Source organism: Ceratotherium simum, chromosome 35, assembly GCF_057802395.1.
Source record: "Ceratotherium simum simum isolate JZ-2026a chromosome 35, ASM5780239v1, whole genome shotgun sequence".
Lineage (NCBI taxonomy): Eukaryota > Metazoa > Chordata > Mammalia > Perissodactyla > Rhinocerotidae > Ceratotherium > Ceratotherium simum.
In genome coordinates this window covers 5,962,602-5,976,183 of record NC_141934.1, presented here as the reverse complement: position 1 = coordinate 5,976,183, position 13,582 = coordinate 5,962,602, and positions in this window count along the sequence as shown.

Here is a 13,582-nt window from a genome sequence, read left to right as displayed (position 1 = left end):
ATATTCTATTCAATCTCAAGGAAATCTTTATATTCTTCTCTCATTCTTAGAGCCTCCCAGGGATTTGTCACTGAGCTGCATCTTTGCTCCTTTTCCACCTGCTGTCTGGACATGCCCTGGACGTGCTGGAAAGGGCAGGGAGGGGATCCTAGGTCTGGGCCTCAGCTTTCTCCTAACAGTATGATACGGTGCCTTGTTGAGCCATTGGATCGTCTTTATCTTTTCCAGATTCTTCGTTCAAGGGTTCTGGCTGACTTCATTTTTGCCGACATTCAAAAAAACCCACAAAGTCAGTTCTTTTACCTTTTTTGGTCGTTTATCATGGAAAGTGTCTCCACTTCTACATTTGTTCTGAGTCTTTGTCTATGCAGTCAAGGAAAGTCAAAGAATTCCAGTTCATTTCACTTTATTTTTTAAAATTCCATTTATTGTGAAGTGTTTCCTATCCTGAGAGGAGTTCATGAAATGAATATTCACCATTTAAAGAAGAAAAAGAAATGGAAACTGCAAGTGCTCGCTCAAAGCATATCCATCATGCCGATCTCCAAGTAGCCAATATCTGACTTGAGGTCAATCATTCCATTGCTTTGTGTTCATTCTTGCCACCCATATCTGCATCCCTAAATAATATAGATTATATTCCTGACACAGTGGTTAGCAAACATGGACAAGCTGAGTAGGGAGAGGACACTGTTTGCACAGATGTGGCCCACAGGAGACATTAGGCACATCAGAGACTCATGGTAGGTGTCCAGCTGAGTTTCCCTTGGACATTACCAGAGTTCCTTCTGAGAATTAGGGCAGCAGGGGAGCCTACAGGGGAAAGAGAAGGATCTAAACCATCAGGTGTCATCACTGATGGGGTGTGGGCCAGGTACCAGGCATCCAGAAAGTATATGTCAGGGTATTTGGTACCCCACACTCTCTGCTTCTCAGATCAGCATGTTCTTCCAGGAGCAGTCTAAGATCACTCTCTGGGAGGGGCAGAGGGCAAAGTATTATTCTTGGCTGATAGGGACACCACGGTATGGTCATGATGAAGACATACAGATAAGATTCCAAGTCATTCACAACACACATCACATCCTCTGGTGTAGAGATGTTCTCATTGCTGCCTGCAACTTGGCAATGTCAGTTCTTCAGAAATAAGCTGGGCTTTTTGCCTGGAAAGAAGGGTCTAAATGAGGGACAGTGAGTGGAATAGGTGGTTCCTGAACCCAGCATGCATGAGGCACACAGTTTTCTCCTCATGATACCCAGAATTCACCCTGCTTTGTCTGCCCTCATCCAGAGGTGTGGGCTTCATCTTCTGTGAGGAAAACTAAGGTGTAGGAGGGTCTGTTTGGCAGTGGTCTACCTGCCTCACTACCAGGAAGGACAGAGGGTCTAGGGAGCTACTTGCTTCTCTAATATCTCCACTCCCCTGTTCTAACTTTAGTCTTCCCCTCCCCCATCTCAGCCACACTCACAGTCAAGTGAGAATTCCACAGGTATCTCAGAGGGACTCTGCCTGCAGATTTGGAACTGGTCTCCCTCTGGTCTAAGTCAGGTAACACTTGTCCATCTGTTTCCTGGCTCCTTAGTTTGTGTGTCCTTTATGCTCCTGTTCCTGACTTCCTTGATTGTGAACACACACTGTAATGCTTTCAAGTCAGTTTTAATGGAGTATTCGTGGGGACACACTCAAGTGTGTGTTCACTCACTTTCAGTTTAGCAATTTAAACAGTTACTGCTCAGGTACATTTTCTCCATATCCCCCAGGCTCTGCAGGAATAGGTCTCCTGGGAAGTCAGAATCAGGACCCAGCAGTCACATTGGCTGAGTGAGAATTAGCCTTGGGATTGGAGTGTGTGTCCTGAGTGTTGGGAGGGTAAAGAAGAGAAGGAAATTTGTTGATAGAATCTTCAAGGAACCATCCTCTATTGTTGAGATTTTACTAATATGTGAATAATTACTGAGGAGAATATGGGTTCCAGAAATGCTTCTTTCAGAAAAAGAATACTGTTTATAATGAAACTTAGTTTTCTTCATGTTTCTTGGACTTTGATTTCATTGAACTCTTGGCTCTGTGAGTTACGGTTTTCATTAGACTGGAGAGTGTTTTTGCCATTATTTCTTCCTCTGTTATCATTATCTAAACTAATGTCTAAAATAGTACAGCACATAAATGTTTAAAACAAAAACAATAGACTCAAATGCAAATCTACCATTTACCCAATGACCCCTTTCCTTCTCACCCAAACCTTGGGTCCAGCACTTTGCTCATCCTACAGTTGGCCAGGGCCTCACCTTTGCTGTGCTCTTGGGAATATCCGTCACATGTATGTACAGTGACACTACAATAGCTTCTCCAGAATACTCACACTCCAGACAACTCCTAACCCATTTCCTGAGGGCCCGTGTCCATTTCCATTCCAGGTAGGACCAGTCAGCTCTGATTAGAGTCTTTGCCCCAGACCCACCTGCTTCTAGAAAAACACACTAGGTCAAGCATCTGTGGATGAAGCGACTTTACCTCAGGATGTCTCACAGCTCTCAGATGAAGTAGTCTCAATGTGCACAAAGGGGCAAGACATACAATACCCCATGTTCCCTGTGTCACATAGACTTGCCTGATGAGAGGTCCCGGAGCTGCACCCCGAGGCCATTCATGACCCCAGTACCCCATTCCCAGATTCCCAAACACTAGAATCTTTCTCTTGATTTCCATTAGGTCACTCTCCATCCTGACCGAGCTCTCTCTTTCCTGCATTATTCTTTTTTTCTAACCATTTTGAGAATTCAGTCATCTTCTCATGGGCCTATTTTTCTCATCCACATATCTACTCAGGTTGAATCAATTTAATGTCTAATGTTTCCTCAGCCTTAAACCAACATCCACCTCACTGACATGAATCCTGGGACAAGGCCTTCCCGGGATAAGTGAGGTGACCCTGAGGGGGAGCATCCGGGCCACTTGATTTTTCATTTGATGCATACACATTTCACTCTGGAGATAGTTAAAGAACAGTATCACGAATCGCATTAGACAGGGTCCAGGGTCTGGTACTGAGCTGGAAGAGGAAGGAGGGAGGACAGGTGAAGGAGCAGAGTGTGGGTTTCCAGCGCTCTCTCAGCTGCCTTTCCTGGGGCTTGGAATCCAACATCTGTGGCCATAAGAGGCCAACAAGGGCCCATATTTGAGAAAGGTAATTTTTGTTTTATCCTTTTTCACTTTTGTTGTTATCCTGTTTCAATAGCTGCTTCCTGAGCCACTCCTAAGTGAGACACAAGGGAATGGGTGTCCAATATCTATTGTGCCCAAGAAATATCTTTCTAGAAATGCCAATCAACACCTCCCAAACTGAAACCACTGCAGAGAGGGGACAGAGTGATGCATGAGGACCTGATAACTGAGGGCAACCAAGAAGGGGCTGTGGGAGACGAAGGGCTCCAGCTCTGCCTTTCATCAATGGGAATAGGAGTAATTGGATTTCCTCTTATCCCAGCCAGCCGGTGATGCTCTCCTCACACTTGACCCACATGGCCGGGGGGTACATCTAGGGATTCCTCTGTCATCCACACCATGACTTCCACAATAGGAAAGTAAGGACACCCCAAGGCTGCTTGATTTCCTAGGCTCTGTCATGAGCTCAATCTGTCCTCACTCAGAAAATACATGTCAAAGACTTTTAGTCCCTCAGCCAAGCTGTGCTGTCCATGTATACAAAAGTATCTAGAATCAAGGACCAGATTAAAGAGGGCTGAGGAAAAGCAGGTGCAGGAAACAGATTTGTATGGAGGCTCCTCCCTCTTCTGAGGCAGAACAGGGGATAAGAGAGGTCTGGAGGAGCCAGGCCCAGGAATAGAGTCTCAGAAGGCAATGCCCTTGTGGCATCTCCACCATGCCCTAGGCTCTACCCCTCCTCACCCTCCTCATTCAGGGCATGGCTGAAGCCTCCAGGAAAGGGACCATGGGGACATCTGGGATGATGGTTTGTCTGCACCTCCTCAAGCTCATCTGGGACCATAGCACTGAACTCATCTGAGTACGTTTTTTTTTTCTCTTTTCAGGGTCCTGGGTCAAGTCTGACTTGACTCAGCCTCCCTCAGTGTCCAGGGCTCTGGGACAATTGGCTACCATCTCCTGTGCTGGAAGCAGCAGTGACATTGGGAGTAATAACCTTGTGGCCTGGTACCAACAGCTCCCAGACAAGGCCACCAAACTGCTGATTTATGGAGTCAGTTCTCGGGTCTCAGGGATTCCTGATCGCTTCTCAAGCTCTGAGTCTGGCAACATGGCCTCCTTGACCATCTCCGGGCTCCAAGCTGAGGACAAGGCTGATTATTACTGTTGCTCATATTCCAGCAGAACTCTTACTACAGCGGTCCAAGCTCATGGGGAAGTGAGACCGAAACCTCCTCTGAGTATACTCCAGTCCCTCACCCCTAACTCAGGCTCTTTTTTATTTTTTTGTTCCTTACCATTTTATTTTGAAATAATTGTAAACTTAAAGAAATGTGAAAGAGTAGTATAAAAACTCCTGCATACTCTTTTTCCACCTTCACCAACTTTTAACATTTTGTCATATTTCATTCTCATTAGAAAAATTTCTCTCTCTCTGTAAATGTATACATATATAATATATACAAACACACAAACACAAAAACACAGATACATACTCATACTCACACAAAAACACACACAAAACTTACTCATTTTCTGAACTGTTTGGGAGTAGGTTTCATCCATCAAGCCCCGAGGCCTTCATACTTTTTAGAAGTATAATCCGCATTCTTCTTCATTCATTATTTTATGTGTATATTTCAGTGTTTTTTTTTTAACATTTTTAAAAGTGTTTGCAACCTTTAAAACTCTAAATCCAGAACATTTTAAAACACCCCTACCAGAAACCCCCCACCCATCAGCAATCACTTCCCATTTTCTACTTGCTCAACCCCTGACAACCAGACTTTCTGTCTCTAGGGATGTGCCTCTTCGGGCCATGTCACATATATGGAATCACAAATGATGTGGCCCTTTGTGTCTGGCTTCTTTCACTTGTCATCATGTTTTCTAGGATCATTCATGTTGGAACATGTATCTGTACACTGACTAATACTTTCTATCACTGACTAATACTCAGTTGTATGGAAACAACATGGTTGTTCATCTATCCATCAGTTGATGGACTCTCATTCATGTTTTCTGTTTCTTCTTTTGTCATAACCCAAGGTAGAGTGATTCTTCTGGGATCCAGTGCATGAAAATCGTACACTGACACCACTCCTCATGAAAAATTAAAAAAAAAATTCATTTTCAGGGAAATCTTTAGGAGGCAGCCAAGTTTACATTCTTCTGTCATTCTAAGAGCTGCCCAAAGATTCCTCATTGAGGTTCATCTTTCTTTCTTTTTCACTTGCTGTCTGGACATGCCGTGGATGTGCTGGACAGGGCAGGGAGGAGGTCCTGAATCTGGGCCTCACCTTCATCAGAACAGTATGATTCGGTGCCTTGTTCAGCCATTGGTTCTGACCTTTTCTTTTCCGGATACTTGGTTCAAGGGTTCTGGCCGACTTTATTTCTGCAGACATTCAAAAAACCCACAAAGTCAGTTCTTTTACCTTTTTTTTGGTCGTTTATCATGGAAAATTTCTCCACTTCTACATTTGTTCTGAGTCCCTGGCTATGTAGTCAAAGGAAGTAAAATAATTCAAATACATGTCACTTTCTTTTTTAAAATTCCATTTATTGTGAAATGTTTCCTACCCTAAGAGGAGTGCATGAGATGAATATTCACTATTTAAGGAAGAAGGAGAAATGGAAACCACAACTACCTATCCAAAGCATATCTCTCCATGCTGACTCCAAGTAGCCAGTATCCAAGTTTGATGTCAATCATTCCATTGCTTTTTTTTTATTATTTGTGAGGAAGATAAGCCCTGAGCTAACATCCATGTCAATCCTCCTCATTTTGTTGAGGAAGACTGGCCCTGAGCTAACATTCCTGCTGATCTTCCTCCACTTTATGTGGGATGCCACCACAGCATGGCCTGACAAGTGGTGCATCGGTGCTCGCCTGGGATCCGAACCCAGGCCGCCAGCAGTGGAGTGCACGCACTTAACCACTAAGCCATGGGGCTGGCCCCTTCCATTTGTTTATTTATTATTTTTTGTCAATGAATATTATTTTATTCTGAAGTTGTTGAGACATGCAGGATTAAAATACACTAATTAAAGAAATAAAAGTAACAGTAAGATACTTCCAAAATGCGGAGGAGATACATGTGGGAAAATATTGATAATAAATTAAAATACAGAAAGAAGAGGAAGCAGCAAGGAGACATACTGAAACTAAACTAATGACAGAAATAAGAACAATGAATGTCTCAATGTAAATCGAATTACATATGAATTTAAAAGACTTTCAGAGTTAGCCAAAAATTCAAAATATGCTAAAGAACAAAAAATATACTAAAACAAAGTGACCCAGATTGTTTTAAAATAAAAGGAGAGGCAAAAATATGCCAGAAAAATAGAAAAACAACAACAACAATAACAACTTGAGATCATAGCATCGGGCCTGGTATTGCTGACTCAGTTTTTTTTTGTTTATTGCAGTAACATTGGTTTATAACATTGTATAAATTTCAGGTGTACATCATTATACTTCTATTTATGCATAGATTACATCATGTTCACCACCCAAATACTAATTACAACCGATCACCACACACATGTGCCAGATTATCCCTTTCGCCCTCCTCCCTCCCCCCTTCCCCTCTGGTAACCACCAATCCAATCTCTGTCTCTATGTGTTTGTTTGTTATTGTTATTATCTACTACTTAATGAGGGAAATCATACGGTATTTGACCTTCTCCCTCTGACTTATTTCACTTTGCATAATACCCTCAATGTCCACCCATGTTGACACAAATGGCTGGATTTCATTGTTTCTTGTGGCTGAGTAGTATTCCATTGTGTATATATACCACATCTTCTTTAGCCATTCATCCTTTGATGGGCACTTAGGTTGCTTCCAAGTCTTGGCTATTGTGAATAACGCTGCAATGAACACAGGGGTGCATGTACCTTTATGCATTGGTGTTTTCAAGTTCTTTGGATAAATACCCAGCAGTGGAATAGCTGGATCATGTGGTAATTCTATCCTTAATTTTTTGAGGAACCTCCATACTGTTTTCCATAGTGGCTACACCAGTTTGCACTCCCACCAGCAGTGTACGAGAGTTCCCTTCTCTCTACATCCTCTCCAACACATGTTGTTTCCTGTCTTGTTGATTATAGGGATTCTGATGGGCGTGAGACGATATCTCATTGTAGTTTTGATTTGCATTTCCCTGATAGTTAATGATGTTGAACATCTTTTCATTTGCCTGCAGGACATCTGTATATCTTCTTTGGAGAAATGTCTGTTCAGGACTTTTGCCCATTTTTTAATTGGGTTGTTAGTTTTTTTGTTGTTGAGATGCATGTGTTCTTTACATGTTTTGGAGATTAACCCCTTATCAGATGTATGGTTTCCAAATATTTCTCCCAGTTGTTAGGTTGTCTTTTTGTTTTGTTGATGGTTTCCTTTGCTGTGCAGAAGCTTTTTAGTTTGATCTAGTCCCATTTGTTTATTTTCTCTATTGTTTCTCTTGCCCGGTTAGACGTAGTGCTTGAAAATATGTTGCTAAGACCAATGTCGAACAGAGTTCTTCCTATCTTTTCTTGTAGAAGTTTCATAGTTTTTGGTCTTTCATTCAAGTCTTTAATCCATTTGGAGTTAATTTTTGTGTATGGTGTAAGGTAAGGGTCTACTTTCATTTTTTTGCATGTGGCTATCCAGGTTTCCAAACACCATTTGTTGAAGAGACTTTCTTTTCTCCATTGTATGTTCTTGGCTCCTTTGTTGAAGATTAGCTGTCCAGAGATGTGTGGGTTTATTTCTGGGTTTTTGATTCTACTCCATTGATCTGTGTGTCTGTTTTTGTGCCATTACCATGCTGTTTTGGTTACTATAGCTTTGCAGTATATTTTGAAATCAGGGAGTGTGATACCTCCGGCTTTGTTCTTTTTTCTCAGGATTCCTTTAGCTATTCGGGGTCTTTTGTTGTTCCATAAAAATTTTACGATTCTTTGTTCTCTTTTCCATGAAAAATGTTGTCGGAACTTTGATAGGGATTGCATTGAATCTATAGATTACTTTAGGAAGTATGGATATCTTAACTATGTTGCTTCTTCCCATCCAAGAGCACGGAATATTTTTCCATTTCTTTGTGTCTTCTTCAATTTCATTCAACAATGTTTTATAGTTTTCGGTGTACAGAACTTTCACCTCATGGTTAAGTTTATTCCTAGGTATTTTATTCTTTTTGTTGCAATTGTAAATGGGATTATGTTCTTAATTTCTCTTTCTGCTACTTCGTTGTTAGTGTATAGAAATGCAACTTTTTTTTGTATGTCGATTTTGTATCCTGCAACTTTACCGTATTCGTTTATTACTTCTAAAAGTTTTCTGGTGGATTCTTTAGGGTTTTCTATATATAAAATCATGTCATCTGCAAATAGGGACAGTTTCACTTCTTCCTTTCCACTTTGTATCCCTTTTATTTCTTTCTCTTGCCTGATTGCTCTGGCTAGGACTTCCAGTACTATGTTAAATAGGAGTGGTGAAAGTGGGCATCCTTGTCTGGTTCCTGTTCTTAGAGGGATAGCTTTCAGTTTTTCACCATTGAGGATATATTAGCTGTGGGTTTTTCATATATGGAATTTATTATGTCGAGGTACTTTCCTTCTATACCCATTTTATTCAGAGTTTTTATCATAAATGGACGCTGTATCTTGTCAAATGCTTTCTCTGCATCTATTGAGATGATCACGTGATTTTTATTTTTCATTTTATTAATGTGGTGTATCACATTGATTGATTTGTGAATGTTGAACCATCCCTGACTACCTGTAATAAATCCCACTTGATCATGGTGTATAATCTTTTTAATATATTGATGTATGCAATTTGCTAGTATTTTGTTGAGTATTTTTGCACAGATGTTCATCATTGATATTGTCCTGTCATTTTCTTTTTTTGTGTTGTCCTTGTCTAGTTTTGGTATCAGGGTAATATCGGCTTTGCAGAATGAGTCAGAGGATCTTTCCCTCCTCCTCAATTTTTTGAAAGAGTTTGAGAAGGATAGGTATTAAGTCTTCTTTGAATGTTTGGTAGAATTCACCAGGGAAGCCGTCTGGTCCTGGACTTTTATTTTGGGGGAGGTTTTTGATTACTGTTTCGATCTCCTTACTGGTGATTGGTCTATTCAAATTCTCTACTTCTTGATCCAGTTTTGGAAGGTTGTATGATTCTAAGAATTTATCCATTTCTTCCAGATTGTCGAATTGGTTGGCATATAGCTTTTCATAGTATTCTCTTATAATTTTTTGTATTTCTGAGGTGTCTGTAGTAATTTCTCCTCTTTCATTTCTGATTTTACTTATTTGAGCCTTCTCTCTTTTTTTCTTGGTGAGTCTAGCTAAAAGTTTGTCAATTTTGTTCATCTTTTCAAAGAATCAGCTTGTGGTTTTGTTAATATTTTCTATTGTTTTTTTTGTCTCTATTTCATTTATTTCTGCTCTGATTTTTATTATTTCCCTTCTTCTACTGATTTTGGGCTTTGTTTGTTCTTCTTTTTCCATTTCCTTTAGGTGCATTGTTAAATTGTTTATTTGAGATTTTTTTTGTTTGTTGGGATAGGCCTGTATTGCTATAAACTTCCCTCTTAGAACCGCTTTTGCTGTATCCCATAAATTCTGGCATGTTGTATTTTCATCTTCATTTGTCTCCAGGTATTTTTTTATTTCTCCTTTGATTTCTTCATGACCCAACCGTTGTTCAGTAGCGTTTTGTTTAATCTCCCCGTATTTGTGGCTTTTCTGATTTTTGTCCTATAGTTGATTTCTAGTTTCATACTGTTGTGGTCAGAAAAGATGCTTGGTATTATTTCAATCTTCTTAATTTATGGAGACTTGTTTTGTGGCCTAGTATGTGATGAATCCTGGAGAATGTTCCATGTGCATTTTAAAAGAACGTGTATTCTTCGGTTTTGGGATGGAATGCTCTGTATATATCTACTAGGTCTATCTGTTCTAGTGTGTCTTTTAAGGCCAATGTTTCCTTATTGATCTTCTGTTTGGATGATCTATCCGTTGGTATAATTGGAGTGTTAAAGTCCCCTACTATTATTGTGTTATTCTGTATTTCTGTTTTTATGTCTGTTAATAATTGCTTTATATATTTAGGTGCACCTACATTGGGTGCATAGATATTTACAAGTGTTATATGCTCTTGTTGGATTGTTCCCTTGATCATTATGTAACGCCCTTGTTTGTCTCTTTTTACAGTTTTTGTTTTAATGTCTATTTTGTCTGATATGAGTATTGCTACCCCAGCTTTCTTTTCATTGCCATTTGCATGGAGTATCTTTTTCCATCCCTTCACTTTCAGTTTGTGAGTGTCTTTAGGTCTGAAGTGTGTCTCTTGTATGCAGCATATATATGGGTCTTGTTTTATCCAATTGGCCACCCTATGCCTTTTAATTGGATCATTTAGTCCATTAACGTTTAAAGTAGCTATTGATAAGTATGTATTTACCGCCATTTTTTAACTTTTTCTTTCTCAGTGTTTTAGTAGTCCTTCTCTGTTACTTTCTCCTTCTATACGGAATTGATGGTCTCTTTAGTTTGACCTCTGTCTGAAAGCTCTACTGTATAACTCCGCTCTTCCCTCATTTTATGATTTTGGTATCATATCTAACCTCTTTTTTGTGCATTTGTATCCATTACCCTCTTATCATGGAGATAGATAATTTTTCCTATTTGTGGTCTTCTTTTTTGCTTTTAAGTCAGTCCCTTTAACATTTCTTGTAGCACTGGTTTCTTGGTGATAAACTCCTTTAATTTTTGCTTGTCTGGGAAATTTTTGATCTCTCCTTCCATTTTGAATGATAACCTTGCTGGGTAGAGTATTCTTGGCTGTAAGTTTTTTCCTTTTAGCACTTTAAATATATCATGCCAGTCTCTTCTAGCCTGTAAGGTTTCTGCTGAGAAGTCAGCTGATAGCCTTATGGGTTTCTTTTGTAAGTAACTTGTCTTTCTCTTCCGTGTTTTAGGATTCTCTCTTTATCTTTAATTCTGGACATTTTGATTATGATGTGCCTTGGTGTGGGCCTCTTTGGGTTTATCTTGTTTGGTGCTCTCTGTGATTCCTGTACCTGGATGTCTGTTTCATTCCTACGGTTAGGCAAGTTTTCATCTATTATTTCTTGAAATAGATTCTCTGCCCCTTTGTCTCGCTCTTCTCCTTCCAGGACACCTATAACATGGATGTTGGTGGGCTTGATTTTGTCCCAGAGGTCCCTTAGACTGTCCTCACTCTTTTTAATTCTTTTCTCTTTTCCCTGTTCAGCTTGGGTAATTTCTTCTAGTCTTTCGTCCAGCTTGCAGATCCGTTCTTCTGTATCCTCTGCTCTGCTTTTGAGTCTCTCTAGTGAATTTTTCATTTCCAGTATTGTATTCTTCATTTCCGATTGGTTCTTTTTTATATCTTCCATTTCTTTGTTGACACTCTCACTCAATCATCTATTCTTCTCCCCAGATCAGTGAACATCCTTAACACTCTTTGTTTGAACTCTCTGTCGGGCAGGTTGCTCATTTCTGTTTCACTTCATTCCTTTTCTGGGGTTTTGTCCTGTTCCCTTACTTGGAATGTATTCCTTTGCCTCCTCATTTTGCCTCTTTCCCTGTGCTTGTGACTACGTATTAGGTAGGTCAGCTACATCTCCTGCTGTTGGATAGGTGACCTTATATAAGTGATGCCTTAGGAGGTCTTCAGTGTGCTTCCCTCAATTCTCAATGTTCCAGAGGTGACCCCTACATGGGCTATGTTTATCCTTCTATTGTGGCCTGTTTGCTCTCCCTGTAGGTGCCCAGGGGGGCTGAGTTATGCTCCTGGTCATCTGTTTTAATGCTCAGCTGCTTGCAGTGGTTGTGGGCCCTTCAATCTCTTTATCAGGTGTGGGGAGCCCCAGCCCAGTTGGCTGCAAGTTCTAATACCACACTTGTGTTTCAGTATATCTTTTAAGTGAGTAGGCCCCCAGCTTGGCAGGTTGTTAGGCTCAGGGTCTTACAAATGCTATAAGCCTCCAGGCTTTAGGTCTCTTGTCAGCTCTCTGAGGATTGCAGCTGGGTGGGGCTGGTGTTAGGCATAGGAGAACCCAATTGTTTCAGGCTTTGGAGGGTGGGGCAAACCCCCTTTGTGGGTCTTTGAGAAACACTAGTCTTCTGCAGGTGACAAGCCCTGCGGCCCACAGGTCCACACACACAGTCAACACAGTCCTGTCCCGTGTGCATGCCCCAACCTCCTGAAGTGGACCTAGTCTCTCCATGGCGGGAGCCCCACACACTCCACCACCGACCCACACTCTCCACCAGCTCTTTGTACATGCCCTGCCCCACTGAGGTGGGCTCAGTTGCCAGGCTTCAGAGAATCCAGTCACCAATCTATGCAGGCCCACAAGTTGCCTGAGGGCTTGTTGGGTGGGACCAGTCTCTAGGGTGGGCTTCCTGTCCTGGCTGAGCTGGATTAAATTAGTGCTCTAGTAGGTGGGGCAGACCTGGGCTAGCAGGCCCCAGGGAGAACTCCAATGCCATCTGTGTCAGCACGCCCACACCAGGCCACAATAATGGCTGCCGCCAATGTCCCAGTCCCTGGAGAGGTCTCACCTCTCACTGCAATGCACTCAGAGCCTAGCATGTGAGTCTCTTTTCACCAAAGCACTGTGCACCTTTCTTTCTGGTGATTTTAGGGTGCTTTCTGAAACTGGTGAGGTTGCACATGGGCCCTTTAAGAGCTGGTTTTAATTTCTTTGTGAACCAGCTTTTCTCGTGATACTCCCCAATGTTTTAGTAGCAGGCAAAGTCAGATATTATGCCACTCATCTTGATTGTGCTGGGTCCACAAAATGCCTACAGCAGGGGCACTCCCAGCTCAGGGCCCCGCTCCTCCAGGGAGGGCTGCGTACCTTTGGGCTGCTCCCCGGTGGCGGTGAGGCGCTGTGGCTTATGGAGACAGCGTTTTTTCTCTCCAAAAGGCAGTTTCTGCGTCTTCCACCCCAATTAGCATTGTTGTTTGTTGCAGGCCTTCCTCTTATCCAGTTTTCAGTTCTGTCTCAGGGGTAATTTTTCCATGAGTAGTTGTAAATTGGTTGTGTCCACAGGAGGAGGTGAATTCAGAGTCTGCCTACACTGCCATCTTGACTTCTCCCCCTCCACTGCTTTTTATTCCTTCATTCTAACTCGATCTGCATCCCTATATAATATAGATTATACTGCTGACACAGTGATTAGTAAACATGAACAACTGAGTAGGGAAAGGACACTCTGCATAGACGTGGCCCACAGGAGACATTAGGCACATCAGAGACTCAAGGTCAGTGTCTGGCTGAGCTTCCCTTCAACATTACCAGAGATCCTGGTGAGAATTAGAGCAGAAGTTGGGCCCACAGGGGAAAGACAAGGATCTAAACAATCAGGCACCAACACAGATG